The sequence below is a fragment of the Schistocerca americana genome, chromosome 3, assembly GCF_021461395.2.
Source record: "Schistocerca americana isolate TAMUIC-IGC-003095 chromosome 3, iqSchAmer2.1, whole genome shotgun sequence".
Lineage (NCBI taxonomy): Eukaryota > Metazoa > Arthropoda > Insecta > Orthoptera > Acrididae > Schistocerca > Schistocerca americana.
The window spans coordinates 393,230,949-393,258,419 of NC_060121.1; positions in this window are offsets into that span (position 1 = coordinate 393,230,949).

The window sequence follows — 27,471 nt, forward strand, 5'->3', positions numbered from 1 at the left end:
CGTATTTTGCCTATCATCCCCGCGAATCATCTTAGAAAAGAAAAACAGTGTAGAGTTCCTTCATAGACAATGACGAGTCTCTCTCTCTCTCTCTCTCTCTCTCTCTCTCTCTCTCTCTCTCTCTCTCTCGTGACGGTTCTGTTTCTTACCTGTAACTCCTTTCCTTTCCCCTTTTACAATGGAGGTCGCTCAGAACGCAGCGGGTGTGAACGGCAGTGTAAGAACTCACTGACGAGCCCGCAGAGTTTCCTCTACCCTCGCTCTCTCGTTACCTGTAAACTTTTTCAGGCGCGAATTCAGACTAACGTCCTCAGCAACACGAAGTTCCCATCGACACCGGATTCCAATCCACCCCTGTGACAGAGTACAGTAGTAAGAGCATTTCACAAATATCTGTACTCTTTTGTCACGAAACGTATCATTCTAAGAAGCAAGTGGTTTTCAGACACAGGTGTCATACCTTACAATTACTATCGTTACCGACGCACTGGACATGTTAATGAGACGAATCTCCATATTAATAACGCTGTTAACGTCAAAACAAAGTAGCGATATTGCTTCGTGGTGGGAAAATTGTGCCGGCCGCGGTGGCCGTGCGGTTCTAGGAGCTCCAGTTCGGAGCCGCGCTGCTGCTACGGTCGCAGGTTTGAATCCTGCCCCGGGCATGGGTGTGTGTGATGTCCTTAGGTTAGTTAGGTTTAAATAGTTCTAAGTTCTAGGGGACTTATGACCACAGCAGTTGAGTCCCATAGTGCTCAGAGCCATTTGAACCATTTGATTTGGGAAAATTGTACTGAATCTGTCGACTAATTGAGAAGCTGTTCTTGCTAGGATGACACAGAAAAAGAAATTTTATTACGCGTAGTATACCAAGCGCGCAGTTAAGAGCAGTTTTTGTGTCTGCGATCACCATACGAGGTGGCGGAGGTGTTGTAACAGTGGATGTGCGTTTGGGAGCTGCGGGGTTTGAACCGTGATGGAGCAGTCCAAGATACAAGCTTGAAATTTGTCTGTTACAGTCTCAACTTTCAAAACTGACTGTTATTTTACGTATTCTAAATCGCAGACACTCCTAAAATGTGTTTCTGTACCGTGTAACCGATCTCTGAAACCATATCTGTATTTGGCTGTCTCAGTAGGAGTATATGAGAAAAAAAATTTTGCCGTACGGATAGGGCGATCAACCTGGTACGAACGTGCTGCGAAGTCCATTTATACGCACAAAGGGAGTACTAGTTCGACGTTCTCTGTATTGAGGTAGCGGTCAATATGTGTTTGTGCGCATAGACGCCGTTATTTTAAAGTAACGCATTAAGTAGAATAGAAGTTAGTTTATATTGTTCAATCTCAGATCTCGTGCTATGATGATTTGCTGATGTTCTGGGTTACATTCCAAGGTTTTATTTACAACATTTCCAGACCTTTAACGAGAACTTGCGTATGTTCAAACTATTCGTTTGGTGTTCGGTGAGACGGTTAGTTTTCAAAGCACTGTTTACAATCGGGTTTACGTTAGTCCATCCGATTGCTAGCCTAGCTGAATTCCTCGCACCCCTGTCTAGTTGGCCGATTTCGATTGTTGGTAGCATTTGGGAATTATTTAAATCTTTCATTTGTTGTGAGTTATTGTACAAAGTACTCCGCACACAAATGTCTTGTGCGTCAGTGAGTCAATAATTACGCTGTAAATGCAGCTGCATTTTCATCCTTTAAGATTCTGAGGTTTTTTCGTGATGTCTTGTCACTGCCTCAAGATTCTAATGTATGTCAGACTGGAACTGCATTTTGCCATCTGCAACCAGCTATTTCATGTAATATTATATATTTTTTGCCATCAGCAGACATGCCAGTTTTCCTGGGCCATTATCGCAATGAGTATGTACATTTGTTAGAACTAAAGTACCCTTCGACTATCTATTTACATGTTCTTCAGGCTAGAGGGTGAGATGCTTGGAGATGCTAAGAGAGCTGGTGGTTCACCACTTTACGCACGACGTGATTGCCTACTACCTCTAAATTTCAGATTTTTAAATAGAAGAGCTAGGTTAACGCATGGAGTCACCTGTGCACACTTCATCTACAATTAACTTCGCTATGAAGTGGGCTACTTAAACGTTACTTGTGCCAAGCCATGAGCTTATCACAACCTAGTACGTTTGTAGAAGTCAGTCAAGTCATCATTTTACGGAATGTCTCCGCTATATCCTTTCTTTCAGGAGTGCTAGTTCTGCAAGTTTCGCAGGAGAGCTTCTGTAAAGTTTGGAAGGTAGGAGACGAGATACTGGCAGAAGTAAAGCTGTGAGTACCGGGCGTGAGTCGTGCTTCGGTAGCTCAGATGGTAGAGCACTTGCCCGCGAAAGGCAAAGGTCCCGAGTTCGAGTCTCGGTCGGGCACACAGTTTTAATCTGCCAGGAAGTTTCATCATTTTACGCATTATTGTTACATTGCACAAAATAAGCCATTGCTGACCTTCTCCTTTGTATATATTTAAAAATAATCAGAAAGAGTTATCTTATCATTTAATGGGTCTAAATTTCGTATATGAGAGGGAGGGGGGGGGGGGGGGATGTTCTGTGTTATGAGCCGCTATCATGAGTGGTTCTATTAAGCTATGTTTTACTGTTTAAGTATTTATGTCGCTGCATACAAATGAAAACGTGATGTGACCACGAATGATTAATGAAGTAGCCAGAAACACACAATTAATTAATGCAAGCTCTGTGGTAATGAACATGCATATCCCTGTATTGTGATATGCATTAATTGATAAACCGTCATCACAAACCTGTCCAAAACCTATACAGTTTGTATACTTCCAGCTCATAGGCAAAATCAATGCAATGAGGTTGTTCCCTCGTAACTGTAATCCCTGAATTTAGACTCGAAAGAATAATTAGTCAAGTATTTTAATAAACCAGAGAAATGACGACGTAGTTTTAAAACCAAATCTCCACATACCAATGAGAATATGGAATCGTTAACACTCTTACGTTCCATGATATACTAATTATTACAGAAATTACAATGCATAGTCCATCAAACTAATCAGTGTTCCAGCACAGCGTTCAGTTGCCTGCCTGTCTCTAACTTCCATTTTTTTCATGCAAAAACGCGATATTTATTAGTAATGGGCTGCAGTAGCAGCATAGGAACATTTACCTAATCCCATGGTACGAGGATGCCTCTCACATCTTATCAAAATGGCGGCACAGCAGCATACAACTAAGTTATGTACAGTAATAAAGAAATGACTTAGGTTGAGCGAAATAATTCAGAGAGATGTTACAAATAACTAGTGTATTGGTCTCAAAAAAGGCAGACAAATGAGAAAGATCGCATGGGTTCTCAATGTTTGCAATGGACAGAGAGATTCTAAAAGAGTCACGAATTTAGATATTTCTTAAGACACGTATTCCTGCAAGTCAATGAACTATTTATATTGCAGGATAGGATGATAAGTCCGAATCTCTTACGCAAATAACTAAAAAGTCATTACTCAGCCCCTTACATCAGCCTCTATTTTACGAAAAGAGAGCAGCCTATAAGCCTTTGTGTCTCCAAGCGGAAGGATACAATTTCACATTGTAATTAACTGCAACCATTGTATGTAGAATGATCACTTGATTACTCTGCGCCCGGATCTCGTGTTCGTGCGGTAGCGTTCTCGCTTCCCACGCCCGGGTTCCCGGGTTCGATTCCCGGCGGGGTCAGGGATTTTCTCTGCATCGTGATGGCTGGGTGTTGTGTGCTGTACTTAGGTTAGTTAGGTTTAAGTAGTCCTAAGTTCTAGGGGACTGATGACCATAAATGTTAAGTCCCATAGTGCTCAGAGCCATTTGAACCATTTTCAGAACTCTGCGAATATTTAGAGCACATAACTGAAATAACCTAAACGTTGCCTTTTAGTCAAAACAGCAATAAATGTACAGACCTCGTCCAAAATCTTCAGCATTGCAGGACTCCAACTGCAGCTCACATAAAGCCAAGGAGCCGCAAGCAGAACCTGAAACAATTAGCAATGGTGAGTTCGTATTCGAATTATATGGCTTCGTGACTAGAGATCCGTGAACGTTCCGTACTTGCTGAGGGTTCTAGGAGCATTGCAATAGTACAAATATGTTTCAGAGGACACAAAAGGGATAGCTGAAAGATCTTAGATTGACTAAACGGAGGTGGTTATTGTGCGAACTTACGAAACATAAACTCCCGAGTTTAGAAGAAAAATAATGTGTGGAAAATGAAAGTGTAATTGAATAGAAGAGGGCATTTTATTCAGAGCCTGTTTCAGGATACACATTTACAACTTATCTAAGCATAAAAAAGAGAATGGTAATCTTAAAAGTTGTTTCTCTAAATCGATTAAGAGAATGATTTAATAATACCTTGGAGATGAACACTACGGATTTTATTTCATATTCCCATCCAACACTAGATTGTACTCCGTCTTTAATGACTTTGATGTCGACGAGAAGTTGTTTAAATTGCCTTCTTTCCTCTCTTCCTTTTTTCCTTTCTTCCAAACTTCATCTATCCTTACTACCGTAACTGCTACCTGCTAAACTTAGGACACTGGCCAATGGCTGTTGTTGATTGTCTCCACACCTTCTTTATAGTGAGTGTCATCGATGTACAGGATGTTCCATGTACCATGTATGTGCCATCTTCAGAATTGTCCCTGCACCACCAATACGTCTGTAGCCAGCCAGCCTCCTAACAGCGCTGACGCCCAGCGTGTGGTTCGGAGTGTGTGGCAGGTGACGTATTTGTTTCGACCGAGAATAGACAGGACCGGTTACATCTTCGTCTGCATGCACATTCCACAAGCCACGCCGGTCGGTACCTTGCATCACTGTTAGTCATACTCTTCGCTCCTCCACTAGCAAAATGAGAGAGAGAGAAACTACTGTCTGCATCGTTCCGAATAAGTCCTCAATTATTTTCGCTTTTCTTCGTAGTCCTTGTGCGAGATGTCTTCTTGTGCCAGCGGAATCGTTCTGAGGTCTGTCCCAAATGAGAATTCTCTAATATTTCTGAATAATGTTGCACGAAGAGAACGCCGTCTTCCCACAAGAGATTCACATTGTGGTTCACAGAGCTCTGTCCCATATGAGAATTCTCTAATATTTCTGAATAATGTTGCACGAAGAGAACGCCGTCTTCCCACAAGAGATTCACATTGTGGTTCACAGAGCCCTCCATAATAATCGCGCATTGATCGAAGATACCGGTAACAAATGTATCAGTACGTCTCTGAATTTCTACGATGTCTGGTTTTAAACGACACGTTGCGGATCCCGAACAATCGAGCCGTGCTCTCAGGAACAGGTTGCAGACGAGGTCTACACCTTGTCGCTTTTATGCGCTGGCTTGTTGAAAGGTAGTACCTCCGAATTTTTAGGTGAAAATCGTTAAAACTTTTTCAATGAAGCAAAAGTTATTACATTCTACATCTTTATTCTTCGTGTCTACATATTTGCAGCCCTCTGCTCCTGGAGGGCTCCGAATGGAAGCGTGTAAAATGACAGTGTATAACTTAACTTTGTTGGTGCGAGAGAAACAGCGGACTGTAACTTACTTTCGTATTGGAAGAGTTCGTCCACGCATCTTGTACTCTTTCTCATCTTCAGCGTTAGAAGTCCTTGCCGTACGCGAGTGCTGTGACATCTGGAATAATGCAGCGCGTTGGGTTCACAGTCATCGATCATCCTCAGAACAGCCCTGACTTGGCCCGATCCGATTTTAATCCGTTTAGAAAACTTAAACAAAAGGCATCGTCGAGGACTTCACTTTGATACTGATGAAGAGATGCAGGCAGAGGTGTGGTTGTGAATCCGTAAACACAGTCAAACATTCTACAGTGACGGTATTAACAAACTGGTCTCGGGAGGAATTCGTTCGTCGCCACGGTGACTATGTTGAGAAATAAATACGTGGATAAGAAGAATAGTGATGTAGAATGTTAATAATGTTCGTTTTATTTTAAAAGTCTTAAGAGTTTTCGCATTAAAAAATTCGGAGGCATTACTTTTCAGCGGGCCGTCATAGATGAGCTAGACTTTCCTACAACTCTCCCAATAAACCGAAGTGGACCATTCGCCATATTTACAACAGACCTTGTGCGCTCATTCCATTTCTTGTCAGTTTTCAACGGTACACCCATATATTTAATCGATGTGATTGTGAATAGCACCCCATCACTAATACTGCTTTCTAACATTATAGGATTGTTTTTCTTAATTATCTCAATGAAATTAAATTTTTCTGTATTAAAAGCAATCTGCATTAATAACACCTAATATAAATTCTGTCCAGGCCATCCTATATACTTCAATAGTCACTCATGATGGCACTTTCAAGTATACTACAGCGTCTTCAGTAAACAGTAGCACATTGCTACAGATCCTATCCGACCGCTTATGTATCTAGGGAACAAATTCAGTCCTATCACACTTCCACGGACACAATTCTTTTGTCTCTGATGAACACTATCCGTACAGGAAAACGCACTGTGTCCTATTACTTGAAAATTAGTCGTTCCTTTGCAAAAAAATTAAGTCCAAGGAAATCCGTACGCCATTTAGGACTTCAGTCGATAAGTAGTTGAATGGCTCTCGGCAAATATGTTACAAGTAGCTGAAGCATTCCTAATGAAAATTAAGTGTGGATAGTTCCTCATTATTTTGGTAAGCACGCTGTCTGATTACCCGCCGTTTTCATCCCAATCTGTTGGACAATAGAGGAATTACGCTCATGTACAGCATAAAAATATAGTTATTTAAGCTACGCATTGCCAAAGCAAAATTATTGATTGGCACATTTGCACAAAAGATAAAGTTAATTTAGTCGCCGTAAAAGCAGTTTAGAACGACAGTATGCTCTAAATAATATTTTCGGTTCACTTACCGGAAGTGGTGATAAATTGTCGAATGATTCCGGAAAGTTCTACAGTCTCAGTCGCACTACACAATAATCAATTCCTTGCCTCTGCCATCAATGTGGTTCTCTTATTATTTTCTTTCTTTCTACTTCTTCTCTATGAGCCGATGCTCACTTCTAGGAGAGCTAAGGGTGTCTTACAATCTACTGTATTTTTTATAAATAGTAGGCCACATTTTTACCTTGGTAGGTTGCACTTGTCCCAGGCGTTCCCGTTTTATCGCACGTATCCCCATCTCACCTTCAACTCCATTATTTTTTTCTCAATTGGTTGGTTGAAGATGTCTCAGTCGTTCCATAATACTGACCCCCACACGTACCACTAAGGTTCCTAAATTGTCTAAATCTCATAGGCATGCACCAATTCTGGGTGAAAAGGTTTCTGCAATTCTAGGGCTGCGTTTATTCATAAGTTATACGTCTTCTCCAACCTAACAAATAGCCGTAAAGGTGCTATGGGTATCTTACGACCATGGTGATTTTTTTCCTTGCGTTGGTGAACATGTCATTGAGCGGAAAAAACAAGAAACCATTTGTCAAGGTGATTATATGGATTGTAGTCCTGTATGGAACTGAAAGGTAGGTACTATTGAAGCCAGACAAAAGGTCCTTAGATGTGGTGGAAGTGTGGGTTTGGAGGAGGGTGACGAAGACTAGGTGGACAGAAAGAAAACCAATGAGGAAATTGTAAAAGAGTTTAATGTACGCAGAAACCTCATACAACTTAAAAGAAAATTGTGCAAATTTGAGACACAAATCAGAAATATATATTGGAAGGAAAAATTATGGGCAATGAAATCAATGAGAGGCCAAGAAAGAAAGTAGTTGAAGGTGTGCTGGAAGTAATGAAGTGTCGAATTTATCAAGAAACAAAGAGGGTAGCACGGAACTGGGAAGAATGATTTCAGCGACTGAACATTGCCTTTAGGAGATGATTACCCTGATGTTGTTGCTGATGATAATGATGTGATATGTGAACAACGTTTCGTCAAAATTTCTCCAGATGTTGGTAGATTTTACACCCACACCAACGAAGACACTATCATCTTCTGAGGATGTCAAAATCGTTTGTCGAAACTAGTCAAGAAGCTAATTTACTAAAAATCTGTGGAGCTGACTACTGATTATTTCTATTCTTAAAACGTACTTCACAGTTGCTGATTGACAGCCATGAATAAAATCTTAACACTACAGTTCCTCAGGTTTCTGAGTACCACAGTAGTTTTTTCAGGGAACAGTGAAACTCCAACAGGTTCTAGAGTTGTATTTTCATTTATAAATGTCACTTTCTTCCATCGTTATAAACTTTGTTACTAGTGACAGGAAATTTATAATCATGCTTGACCTTGCCCAGCGTTTACTGGACTACAACCTGAAAAACTTCCGCTCCAATCGATGTACTCATAGTGTGTAGCGAACGTGACGTTCCTCAGCTGCATAATCTCCTGTCTGGCATTGACAGTTCCCAACAGAGGACGGCGCGTGATGGATGAATACAGTAAGTGCACAAACGTCGGCCGGAATAAGCGATGTGCGCCGGCCAGAGAGAATGAGGTCGCCGAAGCGTCCCGAGCCATTCCGAGGTACGCGAGGCGCATGCCATCGGTGGCTGACTAGCAAATCAATGCCGCTGCCGCCGCCGTCGCATCAAAAATGGATGCGAGACTTGCGCTGCGCGTCACGTTGACACGCGAGACGTGTCCTCTGCGGCGGCCGCGTTTGCCGCGGCACAAGAGGTAATCATTACGTATAATTAAACATGATTCTTTGATCAAAGGCCGGCAGGGTGACGGCAGCCGAGCACGGGTGGATAGAGGGTGGCTGGAAAGGGGTATAGCGCCGTTCGGGACGCCGTGCGCGGCGGGAGGGGTTATTAAATCTCTCAGTGCATTACGGGTCCTTTGACCTTTGATTAAGCTGGCGGCGCAGCGCGTCAGGCGCATACGAATGTCACACGGGTGGCCCGCCTGTCAGGGGCCTCCACTCACGACCCGCCGTCTGCACTCACCTCTGACGCATACGCGTGACTGGACCTTGAGGTTGACCCGACGCTTTGGTAACCCGATAGCGGTGCGTGCAGTTTCCCTGCCGAGTAGAGTAGCGCTGTGGCTAAGGTCAATCCGTATGTGACGCCGATCGTCCTACGCAGAATTGTTAAAATATTTCCGTTAACAGTGCAAAGGTGCGAAGGCACGGTAAATTGCCTCCTTTGTAGTCGCCTTTGATCGAACTCTGTTTCGCAACAGAAAGTGAATGACCGACGCACTGAATATTTTTTTCTTCCCATTTTTTGTTAGATGACACTGGACGAACCTACAACAGTTTCGACTGTTATTAGTCATCATCAGAATTAAAAATACAGAAAAGGCGAAAAGAAAATTAAGTAAACAAGATAAATTAGGATAAGTGTGTTCACCGGTTAGTCTGGTGTATTCTCTCTTAATTAGATTTTATTCAATTATGTGTTTCCATGACGCACAAAGGTTAACACGACAGCTCTCACTTGCTTGACGTGGCAGAATCTGTCGTCCAGGCCCATGGTCACTCCTACAACGCACAACTCCAACTGGAAGTAATAACTAGAAAGCAAGAGCCCTCCTGCAGATCGCGCAACCTGTCAACGTTTGTTAGTTAATTCCACATTTTTATTTTATGTTCCTTTACTGCGTATTTACCCCCCTGCGGGTTCGGGGGAAAGAATAGGCCCACGGTATTCCTGCCTGTCGTAAGAGGCGACTAAAAGGAGTCTCAACACTTTCGGCCTTTAAGATGATGGTCCCCTAAGGGGTTTGACCACCACCTTTCCAAATTTTCCGTTAGTGCGTACCATTTGAGGAAGGACGCCTTACGTGGTGCATCTTAAATCCGTCTTGCCCTAACAAGGGGAGGCCGCCAATTGTGAAATTCAGATTCGATTCATACTGCGCATAATAAAAGCTCATGGCCAGAGGTGTTATGTGGCAAAGCACCAAGATGCACTTCTCAGCCGTTGTCGAGAAAATCGGCAGTTAAAAGAAACCGTTGCGGTGAAATACTCTCTACGGTTAATAATTTTCTTCAGCGTCGTGGCGCAGCGGTAAGCGCTCGGGTTCGTAATCCGAAGGTCGCCGGATCGAATCCCGCGGCATGCAACTTTTTTTATTATTAATTTTTGTAATTCAAATATATATATATATATATATATATATATATATATATATATATACATATATATATATTTGAATTACAAAGAACTAATAATAAAAAAAGTTGCATGCCGCAAATTAACGAATTGCTTATGCATGTTGGTGAAGGCGGATCGCTCTACAATTGTACCGCCTCCATTTTTCCGTTTGTTTAACAGGGTGTACCAAAGCTCTCACGCCCGCACTGATTTTCGACGATGTTATAAGTTGCGCTAGGTACCGCATCGACCTTCTTTCGAAGTTAGCAGGCAACTACGCTGTTATGCGGCGGCTCGTTTCGGCCCATTCAACATCTGTCCATCAAGTGTAACGAGCGAGTAACGGAGTTTATATTTCATACCTGCCACAGCAAATTTGAGTTCGTGGGGTCTCTATTCTAATTCGAACGTTTGACTTACGCTATACGTATTCGTTTCGGAATATCGTTTCTACGTCTTTCGTTAACTATACGTGGTAAACATTATGAAGATAGTTAATAACATTTGTGAAATACACCTTTGTTTGCGGAAAACATAATGATGTTCGAAGTCGCCAGTTTTTCCACGACAAACGACTTTCAACAACTTATTATATGCATAATTGTTGCAACTGATTGCCGGGAATTATATATATATGTGTGTGTATATATATATATATATATACGCATTTGAATTACAAAAAACAAATACTAAAAAAAAAAGCTACATGGCGCGTGATTCGATCCGGCGACTTTCGGATTACAAACCCGAGCGTTTACCGCTGCGCCACAACGCTGTAGAAAATTATTAATCGTAGAGAGTATTTCACCGCAACGGTTTCTTTTTAACTGTCGGTTTTCTCGACAACGGCTGAGAAGTGCATCTTGGTGCTTTGCCACATTACTCCTCTGGCCATGAGCTTTTATTATGTGCAGTATGAATCGAATCTGAATTTCACAATTGGCGGTCTCCCCTTGTAAGATCTGGCACACCCGGTATTGTCATGGAGTTGGATTTACATCGAGCTTCCGGCCACATCCGCTGCAGTGTGTTCCGGATAGCATACATTCCCTTCTTTGTGCACTTCCATCTTTGCCCTCGTGACGTACATGGATATTTCGACACCCGACATCCAGCACGGTAGCCAGTCCGTTGTGGTGGGGTCGTCATGTACCCTCTTGGTGGTAGCCCCCTGACTACACAGGGATCGCACTGCTGATGCCTGAGCTGCTACCTCCCCACGTATGCCAAGGAGTAGATGCCTATCCCTCTGGGGCATCTGGACTCCCAGCAAAGGCCATCCTGCCAGGTGGTCTTTGCTGTCGCTGGGTGACGCCCGTGGGGAGAGCCCCTGGTCGGAGTGGGTGGCATCAGGGCGGATGACCAGCAATGAAGCGTGGTACATCATCTCTCGCTGGTGGGCCTCCACCAGCGGTCTCCAAGCGATCGAGGTCTAACCTCAATGGAAAGAAATTTGATCAGAGATCGTTTCCCTCCCTGGCCACTCCATGGGAGGAACGTATGGCTAAAGAAGGCAGTGGAGATTATGTACCCCAGTACCTCGTGTGTACGCGAGTTGATGGGGAATCGTTTATGCCGACCAAGCCCCAGTTTTTTGTGGAGCATTTAGAGGACAAGTTCGGGGAGGTGGAGGGCTTGTCCAAAATGCGCTCTGAGTCGGTTCTCATCAAAACAGCATCCTCTGCCCAGTCACGGAGGTTGCTCAGTTGTGACAAGTTGGGGGATCTTTCCGTCACCATCACTCCCCATAAAAGTTTAAACATGGTCCAGGGTATTATATTCCACAGGGATCTTCTACTGCAGTCCGACGATGAACTACGCGCCAATCTAGAACGATGGGATGTTCACTTCGTCCGGCGCGTCCATTGGGGTCTGAGAGATAATCAGGTAGCCACCGGTGCCTTCATCTTGGCCTTCGAAGGTGATGTTTTACCCGAAAAGGTCAAGGTGGTGGTTTACCGCTGTGATGTGAAGCCATATATCCCTCCTCCGATGCGGTGTTTTAAATTCTGGAAGTTTGGGCACATGTCATCCCGCTGTACTTCCGGCATCACATGTCGAGATTGTGGACGTCCTACGCATCGCAATACTCCATGTGCTCCGCCTCCCATCTGTGCTAACTGCGGAGAACACCATACCCCTGCTCGCCGGACAGTAGGATCTTCCGGAAAGAACGGAAGATAATGGAATATAAAACCCTGGACCGCCTGACCTACTCTGAGGCTAGGCGGAAATATGAGAGGCTCCATCCTGTGCCAATGACGTCAACGTACGCCGCTGCTGCAACGACGGTTCATCCATCTCCTGTGTCTTCCCGTACGGTTGGTTCTATGATTGGTCAGAATCCAACAGCCCCCTTCATTGTGGTGGGCACTTCACACCCTGTTGCTCCTTCTCCATCTTCTTCAGGAGCAACACCCTCCCAACCATCGGGGACATCAGCTCCCCCTTCCCAGCCGGAGAAGCGTAAGACTTCATCGGCTACTCTCGCCAGGAAGGGATCCCTTGGGGACCTCCCTTCGCAAGTTCCGACCAGTGGAAAAGCGGACACCTGCAAGTGGCTGAAACAACCACCAGCCCCTGGTCGTAGGGCCTCACGGTCTTCGTCCGTCCCTGAGACTGACCAAGTGAAGCCCATGAAGCCTGAACCACCAAAGGCACAGTGCGACAAGCAGAAAAAGAAGAAAGTCCCCAAGACCAACGACATTGCCGTGGCACCCGTCCCACCACTTCCTAAAAGCTCTGCCTCTGAGGACGAGGTGGAGATTCTGGCGTCCGCTGAGGACCTCGATCTCGCCGATCCCTCAGACGCCATGGGTAGCGCTACCACCGGTGCTCAATTGGAGGCAGCAGGTGACCCAGCGGCGTAATCTGCCTTCCAAGTCCCGTCACGCCTTTCTCAGACATGGACAATACCATCCTACAGTGGAACTGCAGCGGTTTCTTCCACCATCTAGCTGAGCTCCGCCAATTTATCAGCCTTCACCCTTTCTTCTGTATTGGTATTCAGGAAAATTGGTTTCCAGCAATGCGAACCCCCGCCCTCCATGGCTATCGGGGTTATTATAGGAACCGGGCAGCTTATGAAAGGGTGTCTGGTGGCGTCTGCATATATGTCCTTAACTCTCTTCACAGCGAGTCTGTACCTCTACAAACAGCTTTAGAGGCTGTCGCTGTTCGGGTGTGGACGCCACAGGCTGTTACCGTCTGCAGTCTTTACCTTCCACCGGATGGTGCTGTCGTGCAGCTTGTCCTGGCTCCTCTGATAGCCCAATTGCCGCCACCTTTCATGTTACTGGGCGACTTCACCCATAACCCTCTGTGGGGTGGGTCAGTGGCGACAGGTCGAGGCGCCACCATTGAGCATATATTGGCACAGCTCGATCTTTCGCTTTTAAATGATGGTTCCTTCACACACTTCAGCGTGGCGCATGGCACGTACTCCGCCATCGACCTTTCGATCTGCAGCCCTTGCCTCTTACCGTCTATCCAATGGAGAGTGCATGACGACCTGTGTGGTAGTGACCACTTTCCGATCTTTCTGTCACTGCCACAGCGTCAGTCTTCTCTGCACCCTGCCAGGTGGGCTATGAATAAGGCTGACTGGGTCTTGTTTTCCTCCTTTGCCGCTATTGAGCCTCTCCCTAGTGATGACATTGATGTGGTGGTTCAATCGGTCACCACCGGCATCCTTACTGCCGCCAAATCTGCCATTCCCCGTTCTTCTGGGTCCGCTCGGCGGCGGACTGTGCCTTGGTGGTCGCCTGAGACCGCTGAAGCGATTAAAGATCTCCGGCGGGCGCTCCAGCGTCACAAGCGACATCCCTGCGTTGAACACCTCGTCACCTTCAAACGGCTGCGTGCGCGGGCCCGCTGCCTTATCCGCCAAAGCAAGCAGGAGTGCTGGGAGCGGTGTGTGTCCACCATTGGCCTCCATGTCTCTCCATCGCAAGTCTGGGCCAAGATCCGACGCCTCCATGGCTATCGGACCCCTGTTAGCGTCCCTGCGCTCTCACTGAATGGAGCAGTTTGTACAGACTCCGATGCAATTGCCAACAGCTTGGCCGAGCATTTTGTTCTGAGTTCCGCTTCTTCCAATTACCCACTGGCCTTCCGCTCCATTAAAGAGCGGATGGAACGTCGGAGCCTTTCTTTTCGCACCCACCATTCTGATTCCTACAATGCTCCATTCAGTGAGTGGGAATTTCACAGTGCCCTTGCCGCTTGCCCTGATACCGCTCCTGAGCCAGTTCGCATCCACTGTCAGATGCTGAAACACCTTTCCGTGGACTGCAAGCGACGCCTCCTCGCCCTTTACAACCGTTTCTGGGTCGAGGGTGAGTTTCCGTCGCAATGCCCGCATCTAATGGTCGTGCGGTAGCGTTCTCGCTTCCCATGCCTGGGTTCCCTGGTTCGATTTCCGGCGGGGTCAGGGATTTTCTCTGCCTCGTGATGGCTGGGTGTTGTGTGCTGTCCTTAGGTTAGTTAGGTTTAAGTAGTTCTAAGTTCTAGGGGACTGATGACCATAGATATTAAGTCCCATAGTGCTCAGAGCCATTTGAACCATTTTTTCCGTCGCAATGGCGGGAAAGCATTGTCATCTCCGTTTTGAAACCGGGCAAGGTTTGCAGGTGGACAGCTACCACCCCATTAGCCTCACCAACGTTCTTTGCACGCTTCGCGAACGGGTGGTGAGCCGGCGCTTGAATTGGGTACTGGAGTCTCAGGGCCTTCTGGCTCCGTCTCAGGGTGGGTTCCGTAAAGGCCGCTCCGCCACTAACAATGTGGTGAGTCTGGAGTCGGCCATCCGTACTGCCTTTGCCAGCCATCAGCACCTGGTCGCTGTCTTTTTCGGCATGCGGAAGGCGTACGATACGACATGGCGTCATCACATACTTTCTACGCTTCATGGATGGGGTCTTTGAGGCCCTTTGCCAATTTTTATCCGAAATTTTTTGTCGTATCGTACCTTCGGCGTGCAAGTCGCGGCCTCTCATAGTTCCTCCCGAGTCCAGGAGAACGGGATACCACAGGCATCTGTCCTCAGTGTCTGCCCGTTTTTTATCGCTATAAACGGGCTCGCTGCAGCGGTGGGAAATTCTGTCTCCGCTTCCTTGTATGCTGACGACTTCTGCTTTTACTATAGCTCTACTGGCATTGCAGCTGCTGAACGTCAGCTACAGGGCGCTATCCGCAAGGCGCAGTCTTGGGCTGTAGCGCATGGTTTTCCGTTTTCGGCTGCCAAGACCCGCGTTATGCATTTCTGCCGGCGCCGAACAGTCCATCCTGAGCCGCGGCTTTATCTTGACGACGACCTTCTTGCTGTGGTGGAGACCCACATGTTTTTGGGTGTAGTTTTTGATGCCCAGTTGACTTGGCTGCCTCATATTCGGCAGCTTAAACAGGCGTGTTGGCGGCATCTAAATGCTCTGCGATGCCTGAGCCACACCAGGTGGGGCGCCGACCGCTCTACTCTCCTACAGCTCTACCACGCGTTAAACCTGTCTCGTCTGGATTATGGGAGCCTGGCTTACGGCTCAGCATCCCCATCTGCGCTGCGGGTACTGGACCCAACCCTACACAGCGGAATACACCTTGCCACTGGTGCTTTCCGGACCAGCCCAGTGGACAGCATACTTGCGGAGGCTGGTGTCCCTCCCTTGCGATTAAGGCGCCAAAATTTACTGGCCGCTTATGATGCCCATGTTTTTAGCTTGCCTGGGCATCCTAACTATCGTCTGCTATTCCCAGAGTCGCACGTCCATCTTCCAGAACGTCGACCCAGGGCTGGAAGTACGATCGCGGTCCGCGTCCGAGAGCTTCTCTCCGGGCTTGGGGCTTTACCTCTTCCGCCTCCTTTCAGGGCACCTCTGCGTACACCCCCGTGGTGTGTGCCTCGCCCTCGCCTTCAGCTGGAATTGTCACAGGGCCCGAAGGACTCAGTCCCTCCGGAGGCCTTCCGCCGCCGCTTTCTTTCCCTCCTTGCAATGTATCAGGGCTCTGGCATTGTGTACACTGACGGCTCGATGGTTGCTGGTCGTGTCGGTTATGCGCTAACTCTAGGGGACCATTCCGAACAACGTCCATTGCCGGCTGGCTGCAGCGTTTACACTGTTGAGCTGGTCGCCATCTTTCGTACCCTAGAGTATATCTGCTCCAGCTCAGGTGAGTCCTTCGTGATCTGTAGCGATTCCCTGAGCGGTTTACGAGCTCTCGACTAGTGTTTCCCTCGTTCTCGTCTGGTGATGGCTGTCCAAGAGTCCCTGCATACTCTTGCCCGTTGCGGCCGCTCTGTGGTCTTTGTGTGGACCCCAGGCCATGTTGGGATACCCGGCAATGAGAATGTTGACCGCCTGGCGAAAGAGGCCACCGGTAAACCATCTCTGTACGTTGGCCTCCCGGAGACTGATTTGCGAGCAGTCCTCCGCCAAAATGTTTTGGCGCTCTGGGACGCTGAATGGCTCGATCTAACCACGCCCAATAAACTCCGTGCTATAAAGGACACGACGACTGTGTGGCGTTCCTCCATGCGAGCCAACCGCAGCGACTCCGTTGTTCTTTGTCGGCTCCGTATTGGCCACACCCGGGTGACGCACGGTTATTTACTGCGTCGTGAGGACCCGCCTCTCTGTCGCTGCGGGGCGGTTTTGGCGGTGGTTCACATTTTATTGTCTTGTCCGCTTTTAGCTGTGCTCAGGCAGACCTTTGCGCTGCCTGATATGCCCCCTGCCCTTTTAACTGATGACCCTGCTATGGCTGACTTAGGTTTACGTTTTATTCGGACAGGGGTTTTTTGTCATTTAATCTGAGTGTTTCTGTTTTATTTTATTGTTTTGTGTTGATTCTGGCCTTTGGCCTACGATTTTAAACTGAGTTTTTAATGTGTTCTCGGTGGTTGGCTTTTCCTTTTTTATCTCTATGGTCGGCCAACCACCGTCACACTCTGTGTGGTTTTAACTTGTTTTGTCTGTTCTTTGTCTGAGTTTTTCTTGTCCTGTGTCGTCTGTTGTCTCCATTATTCGTTTTTCCTCTGTGTTGGTGTTTTTAAGTTTTGGAACAAGGGACCGATGACCGTTGCTGTCTAGTCCCTTCAACCCACAAACCAACCAACTGCGTGTTTAGAAATTTTGATTTTACTTATACTGCCTTTCTTTGTTCTTTTATATTTGCCACACCTAACGGTGTGTCGCGGTTGATACTTCTGATAGCACTAAGTAATCTACCCTTCCTTGTCCCACTTGCGAATTGCGCGTGGGAAGAATGATGGTAAGTAAGCCTCCGTATTAGCTCTAATTTTTCGCATGTTCTTGTCCTGATCATAGATGTGGGAGGACGTGAAATGTTGCCCGACTATTTCTGGAAAATGCTCTCTCGGAATTTCAATAGTAAACCTCTCTGTAATGCACAACGCCTCTCTTGTAAGGTATGCCGCTGGAGTTTATGTAGCATATCTCTACCGCTCTGGCGCAAATTAATGAACCCGTGATGAAGTGCGCCGCTCTTCGTTGGATCTTCTCTATCTGTTCCATCAGTCCCATCTGGTAGGGGTCCCAGATTGACGAAAAATACTCAAGAGTCGGTCGAGCAAGCACCTTCTAAGCCAGTTCCTCCGTGGATTAGCTACATTTCCTTAATATTCTTTCTGGATCTAAGTCTGGCATCTACTTTCTTACTATTTGTTTTATGTGGTTACTCCACTTAAGGTCGCTGGGAATACTTACTCCTAGATATTTTATTGTGGATACCTTCCCAGCAATTTGTCTTCAATAGTGAAGTTGTACAGGAGTAGAATGTATGCACAATATGTGACATTTATTCACGTTCTGGATCAAATACCAATGTCTGCTCGTTTCTGCAGGTCATTCTGAAAATCTATACGGTCTTCTGGTGATGGTACTTTCTTACAGACGATCACATCATTAGCAAACAGCCTTGAACAGCTTCCGACACTTTCTGTTAGATCATTTACGTATATTGTGAACAGTAATAGTTCTATTAAACGTCCCTGGAATTTTCCCGAAGCTACTTTTACATCTGTATATTTTGTTCCATTAAGAGTGACGTGTTGAGTTCTGCCTGCAAGGAAGTCATGAAACCAGTCGAAAATCTGGTCGGATATTTGGTAAGCACGTGGGATGGTGTCAAATGCCTTCGTGAAGTCAAAGAACATGGTATCAACCTGAGCGCCGTATCTACAGCGCTGTGGATCTCGCAGAGGAACAAAGCGAGCTGAGTCTTCCAAGATCTGTGTTCGCGAAATCCATGTTGATTTTTATATAGGAGATTTTCGTTCTCCAAATGCATCATAGTTGTTAAGAATAAAAATATTCCATACTTATACGACAGATTGACGTCAACGATGTAGCCGTATAATGGTGTGCAGGTGTGCATCTGTCCTACGACCCTTCTCGAAAATGTGAATAACCTGTGCTGTTTTTCCAGTCGCTGGGTATCCTTCTTTGCCCCTGCGATTTACGATAAACTGCTGTTAGAAGGGGAGGAAGTTCTTTCGCATAATCTGTGTAGAATCTCATACGATATCATCTGGTCCTGGCGTCTTTCCACTACTAAGCGGGTGTATTTCCTTTCCAGTTACGCGATGTGTTGCAGTAATTGTTTATCTCAGTTTCTTTAAATACCGCAAATTGTGGTTGATGATATTTAAAGAATGGAAATTACGATTTCCTTACATTTTTTAAACGTGTGAAACTTGGCTTCTACTGGCGTATCGCATATTCAAGCAACCCCTTGTTGCAGTACTGAAGCACAGGCAAGGTTAATGTGCGCGTAAAATCCGGCTGAGATGTAAAATTTGTTTTCTGTTATTTCACTTTCATATATATAATCTACTATGATTTAGCTGACCCGCAAAGTTCTTTTCATATGAGTAACATCCCGTGCTGTAGCTGGGAAAAGAACGGAACAAGCGGAAAAATTCTCCTATCGGAGCTCTACAAAGGTGAATAGGCTCCTGTTTAAAAGACTGACTGAAAAGTCGGGTAGCAGTTGCCACATTCTACCTGCCTCAGTGCTTTTAAAATTTTGCCACACGAACCATTCCATAGTTTAGCTTACTTCTCATGTACATTTTCTTTTGTAATAAATAGTACATTATCATGAACTATCTTACTACTTTAAAAAAGAAATTTTACCCCTTTTAGTATTGGTGAGTAATATTTTTTATGTTATTTTGCCTATTGTTGTAATTTTTTGTCGTAATATATTTTTGCGTGCATATTACGGTGAATTTTAGGTCACAAGTATCCTAGCTCTAATTATTAAAATCGATCGCATGCAATTTAGGTACATGAAAATAATCACTTTCAACCAAAAAGTAATTACAGCTGCTGATATTTGTAAATATACAGGGTGATACCGGCATGACGAAGGCTGTTATCCGAAAATTAATAATCCCTGCGGATATACACGAATACATCCGTCGACATACGTATCTGCGCAGACGTGTAGCTGCGCGGGATTAGCCGAGCGGTCTAGGGCGCTGCAGTCCTGGACTGTGCGGATGGTCCCGGCGGAGGTTCGAGTCCTCCCTCGGGCATGGGTGTGTGTGTTTGTCCTTAGGATAATTTAGGTTAAGTAGTGTGTAAGTTAGGGACTGATGACCTTAATAGTTAAGTCCCATAAGACTTCACACACATTTGAATATTCTTTTTTTGCAGACGTGTAGCTGTCCTTCATCCACAACGTTGTTAAGTCACGGGCACATTTTCAGCTATTCCCACCATTATTCACCCACAAACACTAAGCTGCCAATCACTGAAATTAAACAGCCGTGAAAGATAGTAAACAATGAAAATTTAATAAGAGGAATACGTGGTAAAAGTGTGTGTGATTCAGCGGTACACAAGAAGTGAAGAGTAGTAGAAAGACAACCGTTATCCGCGACAATATTGGCTGGATATCAAGTCAAACCGAGATCTGAAGACAAATACGGATTCATCATTGCACGCTGCGGAAACTCTCGCAAGGGCTCGTCAACCGTGCTAGATGACGAGTGGAGGTGGAATGCTAGTCTTCCGGCACTCCATATCAAAAATATTCCAGTGGACCAGAAATCAGGAACTCATGTTGGCCAGGGCAACAGTGGATCACCGCTTATAGAGGATGTAACAAAAAAATGTATGGCCAAACTTTCAGTTAATATTCCTTACACTTAGTGGAATAAATTGTGTCAAATGGACAAGTATGGAAACGCTGTATTCCAGTGTTGAATCTCAGTTTCTGTTTCTCTTCATAATCAAATTAATCATGGAAAAAACACTGAAACAAAACATAGTACCGTTACATGTAACGTCCTCTTGCATGATAAATTCAACTATCCTCTTGTGAATTTTAAAATCTTCTCGGCGTATTGAATGTTCACACAAATTTCGGGCTTGCAGCCGGTCGTCTATTAATTCATTGTACGATATTTCGACTGGGCGCCTGCCATTCGTCTTCAGGTGAGCCATCGAAGACTTACTCCGTTCTGGCCTACGTAGCGCGTAGCGAGTATTCTGCACATGTCTCAAAATTCTAGTTGACAGACGGACCACACTTGGGGCGTCAGCGCCCTCGCTGTTGGAACAGCGAAACTCAGCTGCCTGTGTTATCGCTCGCCGCTTGTTTGCCTTTCTTGGATGTCTTGGTAAAACAAAAGAAGATGGTTCGCTGGGACATTCAGTTTATCGTAAGTCCACTCATAATGATCGGTATTTACAAGCGTCAAGTTGTCATCACCCATCGCAAACCATGAACGTACTTAAAATACTCGTACAGAGAGCTCACACTGTCTCAGATCTAGATAGCTTAGCTGAAAAGCTCACCCTCTTAAAGACAGTGTTTAGAAAGTATCGATATTCCACCCTGCAGATTAGTGGGGCATTGTCACTTAAAATCAAGAATCAGGAAGTGGATAAAGAGGAGAACACGCCGGAAAAATCTTTAACTTTCCTTCCTTTTGTGTACAATATTTCGTTTAAAATAGGAAGATTAGTAAATTTCTAGCGAAAGAGATTTTCCGTCCACTATCTAAGACTGAAAACCTTTTGGGATCGGTGAAGGACGACTTATTGTTGCGGAATGCCGGAATTTGCAAAATACCTTGTCAGTGTGGTATGGCTTACAGAGGACAGACCTCACACACTATCAAGGAACGGTGCATTGAACATCAGTGTTCCACTCACCTTTTGCAATGAAGCAAGTCCGTAATTGCCAGACACTGCATTTCCACTGGAAATTCAATGGAGTATGATAGGACTGTGATTGTGACCACAGCTACATCTTTCTGTTCCTCCATTATTAAGGAATCCATGGAAACAGCCTGGCGGAAAACCTGATGAACCGTGATACCGGCTACCAGTTGAAAAATGCATGGAACTCATCTGCACGACTAGTTCTAACCGAGGACAACATAGTGCGCCAACGGCCGAAGCGAGCGGTAACACAAAGGACAGCTGAGTTCCGCTGTTTCACCAGCGAGAGCGCTGCTGCAGTGAAGTGTGGTGCGTCTGTAAACTTGAATTTTTACGCATGCGCGGAATACTCGCAACGCGCTATTTGGGGCAGGACGGATAAAGTTTTAGTCAGTCTTCGATGGTTCACTTGCAGACGAGAGGCAGGTGCCCAGTCGAGATATAGCGCATTAAATTAATCGACGACTTTCTGCAAGCCCAAAATTTATTCGAACAAAATACTCTCTTGGTTTCGTTTGGTTTTGAATGTATAGTTAAGTTTTAATTCTTAGTTGTATCACGAGCATTTGTTATTGCAATGGCCGGCCATGGATGTGTGTGATGTCCTGAGGTTAGTTAGGTTTAAGTAGTTCTAAGTTCTAGGGGACTGATGACCACAGATGTTAAGTCCCATAGTGCTCAGAGCCATTTGAACCATTTTTTTTTTTTTTGTTATTGCATTGGAACTAAGATAACATTGACAAGTTACTCACTTCATTGCTAGTGTTGACATGCAAATGACCCCATTGCTGTACTAGCATCAAGCAAGTAGCATCATCAATTTAGTGCGCATAATGGACATGGTTTCCGGTACAGTGTAATGGAAGTGTACGCAAATGCAGAGTTTGGACATGTAAATTTGCTGTATGGCTTAGCAAATGATAATAACGACGGCGCTCAAGGTTTAAATAGGGAGATGTTACCAGAACAACATTGCCACCACCAGAGACAATAGGAGCAACTAATAGCCGTGTAAGGGGGCGTGGAACGTTTAGGACTCGCGAGAGGGGAAGGCCTAGAAGGACACCTCAACTGGAGGAGGAACTTCTTCAGACAGTTGAAGACCACCCTAGTGTGAGTGTAAGACAATTAGCTGTAACAAGTGATGTTGAGCACATGACTGGAAAATGCTATAATAGAATCTGCTGAACCCGCATCACACAGAACGTGTGCAGGCACGATCAGCAGCTGATATTTTTGCACGGGTAAACTCTGTGAATCCTTCGTTAAACAATGTGTCAACCCTCGCGTTAGTGCATATAGGCTGTTCACGGGTGAAGCTTCGTTGCAAAGTAGATGACCAGTGAGATGAAGAGTTGTAGAAACTTAGATTCACCGTGGAAATATAACGTTTCTGGACCCATGGCGATATAACATTTTCTCGTTCTCCGCATGTGAGGAATGTTTCCTGACAATTTGGCCACACCATTTTGTTACACCATTAACCGAGGTAGATTAAGAGAGCACATCGATACCACATACGCGCGATACAATTGTCTTGGAGCTCTGGTACTTTCCCAACACAGCTACGACAATTTACAACTGTTACACCAATGGTTTCTGTATCTACGTTCTTTCTGTGTTCAGCTTGCACCCTTTGTGACAGAAGCCCTTCTTGTGTTTTGCCGAGACCCTCTAACCTAAAAAACCGCCCAGTCTACGCCACACAGCCCCTGCTGCCCATGTACGCAGGAGGCGGCTACACGGGTAGAAGGGAAATCAGAGCTCGTACGGAAAGATATAGGTGTTCATTCTTTCCACGCGCTGTACGAGATAGGAATAATAGAGAATTGTGAAGGTGGTTCGATGAACCCTCTGCCAGGCACTTAAATGTGATTGGCATGGTATCCATGTAGATGTAGCTGTAGATGTAAGGTCGTTATAATTTCGCACCTTACAAGCACTCATCTACATACTTTGCCGTGATTTACAACCGGATTTAGGTATCATTTGATAGGCTGTACATCGTATATATGAATATTTAAAGAAGACTGAGATTGTCACGTACTCCTTGTAAATACACTCCTGGAAATTGAAATAAGAACACCGTGAATTCATTGTCCCAGGAAGGGGAAACTTTATTGACACATTCCTGGGGTCAGATACATCACATGATCACACTGACAGAACCACAGGCACATAGACACAGGCAACAGAGCATGCACATTGTCGGCACTAGTACAGTGTATATGCACCTTTCGCAGCAATGCAGGCTGCTATTCTCCCATGGAGACGATCGTAGAGATGCTGGATGTAGTCCTGTGGAACGGCTTGCCATGCCATTTCCACCTGGCGCCTCAGTTGGACCAGCGTTCGTGCTGGACGTGCAGACCGCGTGAGACGACGCTTCATCCAGTCCCAAACATGCTCAATGGGGGACAGATCCGGAGATCTTGCTGGCCAGGGTAGTTGACTTACACCTTCTAGAGCACGTTGGGTGGCACGGGATACATGCGGACGTGCATTGTCCTGTTGGAACAGCAAGTTCCCTTGCCGGTCTAGGAATGGTAGAACGATGGGTTCGATGACGGTTTGGATGCACCGTGCACTATTCAGTGTCTCCTCGACGATCACCAGTGGTGTACGGCCAGTGTAGGAGATCGCTCCCCACACCATGATGCCGGGTGTTGGCCCTGTGTGCCTCGGTCCTATGCAGTCCTGATTGTGGCGCTCACCTGCACGGCGCCAAACACGCATACGACCATCATTGGCACCTAAGCAGAAGCGACTCTCATCGCTGAAGACGACACGTCTCCATTCGTCCCTCCATTCACGCCTGTCGCGACACCACTAGAGGCGGGCTGCACGATGTTGGGGCGTGAGCGGAAGACGGCCTAACGGTGTGCGGGACCGTAGCCCAGCTTCATGGAGACGGTTGCGAATGGTCATTGCCGATACCCCAGGAGCAACAGTGTCCCTAATTTGCTGGGAAGTGGCGGTGCGGTCCCCTACGGCACTGCGTAGGATCCTACGGTCTTGGCGTGCATCCGTGCGTCGCTGCGGTCCGGTCCCAGGTCGACGGGCACGTGCACCTTCCGCCGACCTCACGCCCCACGTGTTGAGCAATTCGGCGGTACGTCCACCCGGCCTCCCGCATGCCCACTATACGCCCTCGCTCAAAGTCCGTCAACTGCACATACGGTTCACGTCCACGCTGTCGCGGCATGCTACCAGTGTTAAAGACTGCGATGGAGCTCCGTATGCCACGGCAAACTGGCTGACACTGACAGCGGCGGTGCACAAACGCTGCGCAGCTAGCGCCATTCGGCGGCCAACACCGCGGTTCCTGGTGTGTCCGCTGTGCCGTGCGTGTGATCATTGCTTGTACAGCCCGCTCGCAGTGTCCGGAGCAAGTATGGTGGGTCTGACACACCGGTGTCAATGTGTTCTTTTTTCCATTTCCAGGAGTGTAGTTGTTAACGCTTATTGCATGAAATGTGACAGAGTGTCTTTATTATCCAAACGGCGTAATAAAAGATTGCCTAAATGGTTGTCTATGCTAGTAGAGATTGGAAGCTAGCGGAAATGAAATGGCAGGCGTAAGTCAAGCTCTGAGTCCTTCATAGGTGTTTTGGTTCCACTTAACACAAGAAGTAACCCAAGACGGACAGTCGGGGCACCTGAGCGCTGAAGCACAACACTGCAGCAGCCGGTCGGTATTGTAGCGGGGCCGGAAGGATAACCGGATAATACTTTAGAAACTATGAAAATCTCGGATGCAGCATAGAGGAACGAGGAAGCGTCACTTCGGAAATCACGCAAGCTGGGTTATTACCGAGGATTTTTACTCTGAGAAGCGTACCATTTTATGTATTCCTAATTAACGAGGACAGGTATTTCTTCCCAAACTTTCCGCGCTGGACGACAAAATACTAAAATATGGTTGGTCGGCGTTCGGAGGACTCTATAGAGAGGGACAATATTCCGTGGTTTCGAGAATATGATTCGCCTTCTGCAGTTACGAGGGAGGCCTTCCATTTAGAGCGCCCGTGTTTGACGGTCGCTCAGTATCAGCTTTTGTTAGTACAGACGGACTAGCTGTCTTTGCTCTCAGGAGATTTTATAGTTAGAACGATGAGGCACTGTACTGTTACGAACTTATACGATTCTGGACTTCGCCTCCTGGTAGGGAGTCGTCGTTGAGTACACAGCGTTCAGTGATTGAGAGCACTTCTCCTGTTTATACTCAAGTAGAGGCTTTATCTGAATTCCGTCCTTGTGGCTGGGAGTTCGCGTTTCTTGTCTGTAGAACACAGAGAGGAGAAGACAGTATTAGATTATACTAATCAGAGGACCGCCTTCTGCTGTCCTAGTGTCTGAAAGCGTTTATTTTGTAGCTGCAGTTCTTCCATTGTCGCAGACGTGTATGAGAACCACCACTCCGACGCACTGGGCGCAGTACGTACGGTGATATTGTTAATTGCTTCGGCTTATTAGGGCTATAAGGCTAAACAGCTATCATCACGTAAGTTTTATTTCCACTGAGGTTGCACACCACTGTAGATCATCTTTGAAATCTAGTGTCTTCTTGTGTTTGATACGCAGATAATTTCAGTCATTTTGCGTTATTTATATTAGATCGTGTAGCCATAAACGGGGGCAGATTTGGGCAATTGATCAGTAATATTAGTTACGAAATATAAACATTTGTAATGTAAAGGGGTTTTTAATCTAGAGTAAATGTATAATCAGAAACAACATTTATCATTTAGTAGTTACTAGTTCCCTCTATCATTCATTTATGTTTACATTGTAATTTGTATGTTAAAGGGCAAGAAGGAGGAAATAATATCAAAACTAAGAGATCCTAAGATCTGCTTCAGGGGGTAGTCAGACAGAGCCAAATCTTGATTTTCGTTTTCAGTATCTTCCGTTGCGCACATTCATTTTACACCCGCCTGGAGTAGCATCTTGGAGTCTCACAAACAACAGACGTTCAAATGTGATTTCTGAATCCGACGCCCAGTGCGTGATCTTTCCTTACTTATAAAACGTCAGTGACTTTACTCGTAACCATTTTGAGCGTTCCACTGAAATTCTAATAACGCAAGTAGTATACTTCATCTGATATTGACTCTTCTCTCATGATGGACGTTCATTGACCAGAGGTGTATACATGCCTCTCAGCAAAATTCTCAAGTTTCTCATTTATCTGTCGGTCATCGAATGTCTAACAAATCTGATATATTACCACTAATGGGACAAGTAATTTGATATTCAATGTGTTACCTAAAGAGGAAGGTAATTGTCTTGAAGGTATTTTAGTTCCATTTTCATCAGGATGCCCCAGCGGCCAAAATTTGGTGGGAATTTTATCAGATGTGTGTTTAACGCTCGTACACAGACTGATCACAGCTTACGCACCATATAACGCGGGCGGAAAACAACAGAATTAGCGCCCCCGGCGGGCAGCCAATCATTTACGCCACTTTCGGCGCGGCAGCTTCCCTCTCTAATCTGGCCTAATGTTCACGGCCGGCGCTGCTGGCGTGCGAAAATTTTAATAACGTTCGCCGGATCAGCTGGCCCGCCTCATGCAGGCCGACGAGCTCGCCGCCATAATGTCCTGATGTTCACTTCCCTGCCAGCCCATAAAACACGTTTGATGCTGAGAGATGTCCTCTGCGAACGCTTCTTACTATATACGTGTCTGAGTCCACAATTTCGTCTGTCTTCGCCAGGGTTTTTTGAGGGGTCTTCAGTCTTCCGAGAGGTTTGATGCGGTTGCGATACATACCTCTGTTGTGCCAACGTCTTTATCTCTCTTTATCTCAAAGTCGTTCTCGCACCCGACGTCCTCATATATTTGTTTGATATATTCCTAACCTCTGTCATCCCGTTCAGTTCTCACTCTCTACAATTCCATTTAGTACTATGGAAATTATTCCACGATGACTTCCTGCGTAACCTGTCATCCTGTCCCGTCTTCTTGTCAGTATTTTCCAAATCTTCCTCTCTCCAACGATTGTGAAAGGAACCTCATACTTCCTTATCTTATCAATCAACCCAATTTTCAACATCCATCTATAGCATCAGATCTCAAAGGCTTCGATTTCTTCTTTTCCAGTGATTCCACAGTCCACGATCAACTATCCTATAATGCAGTGTTCAAAGCTTAGTTTCTCAGAAGTGTCATCTTCA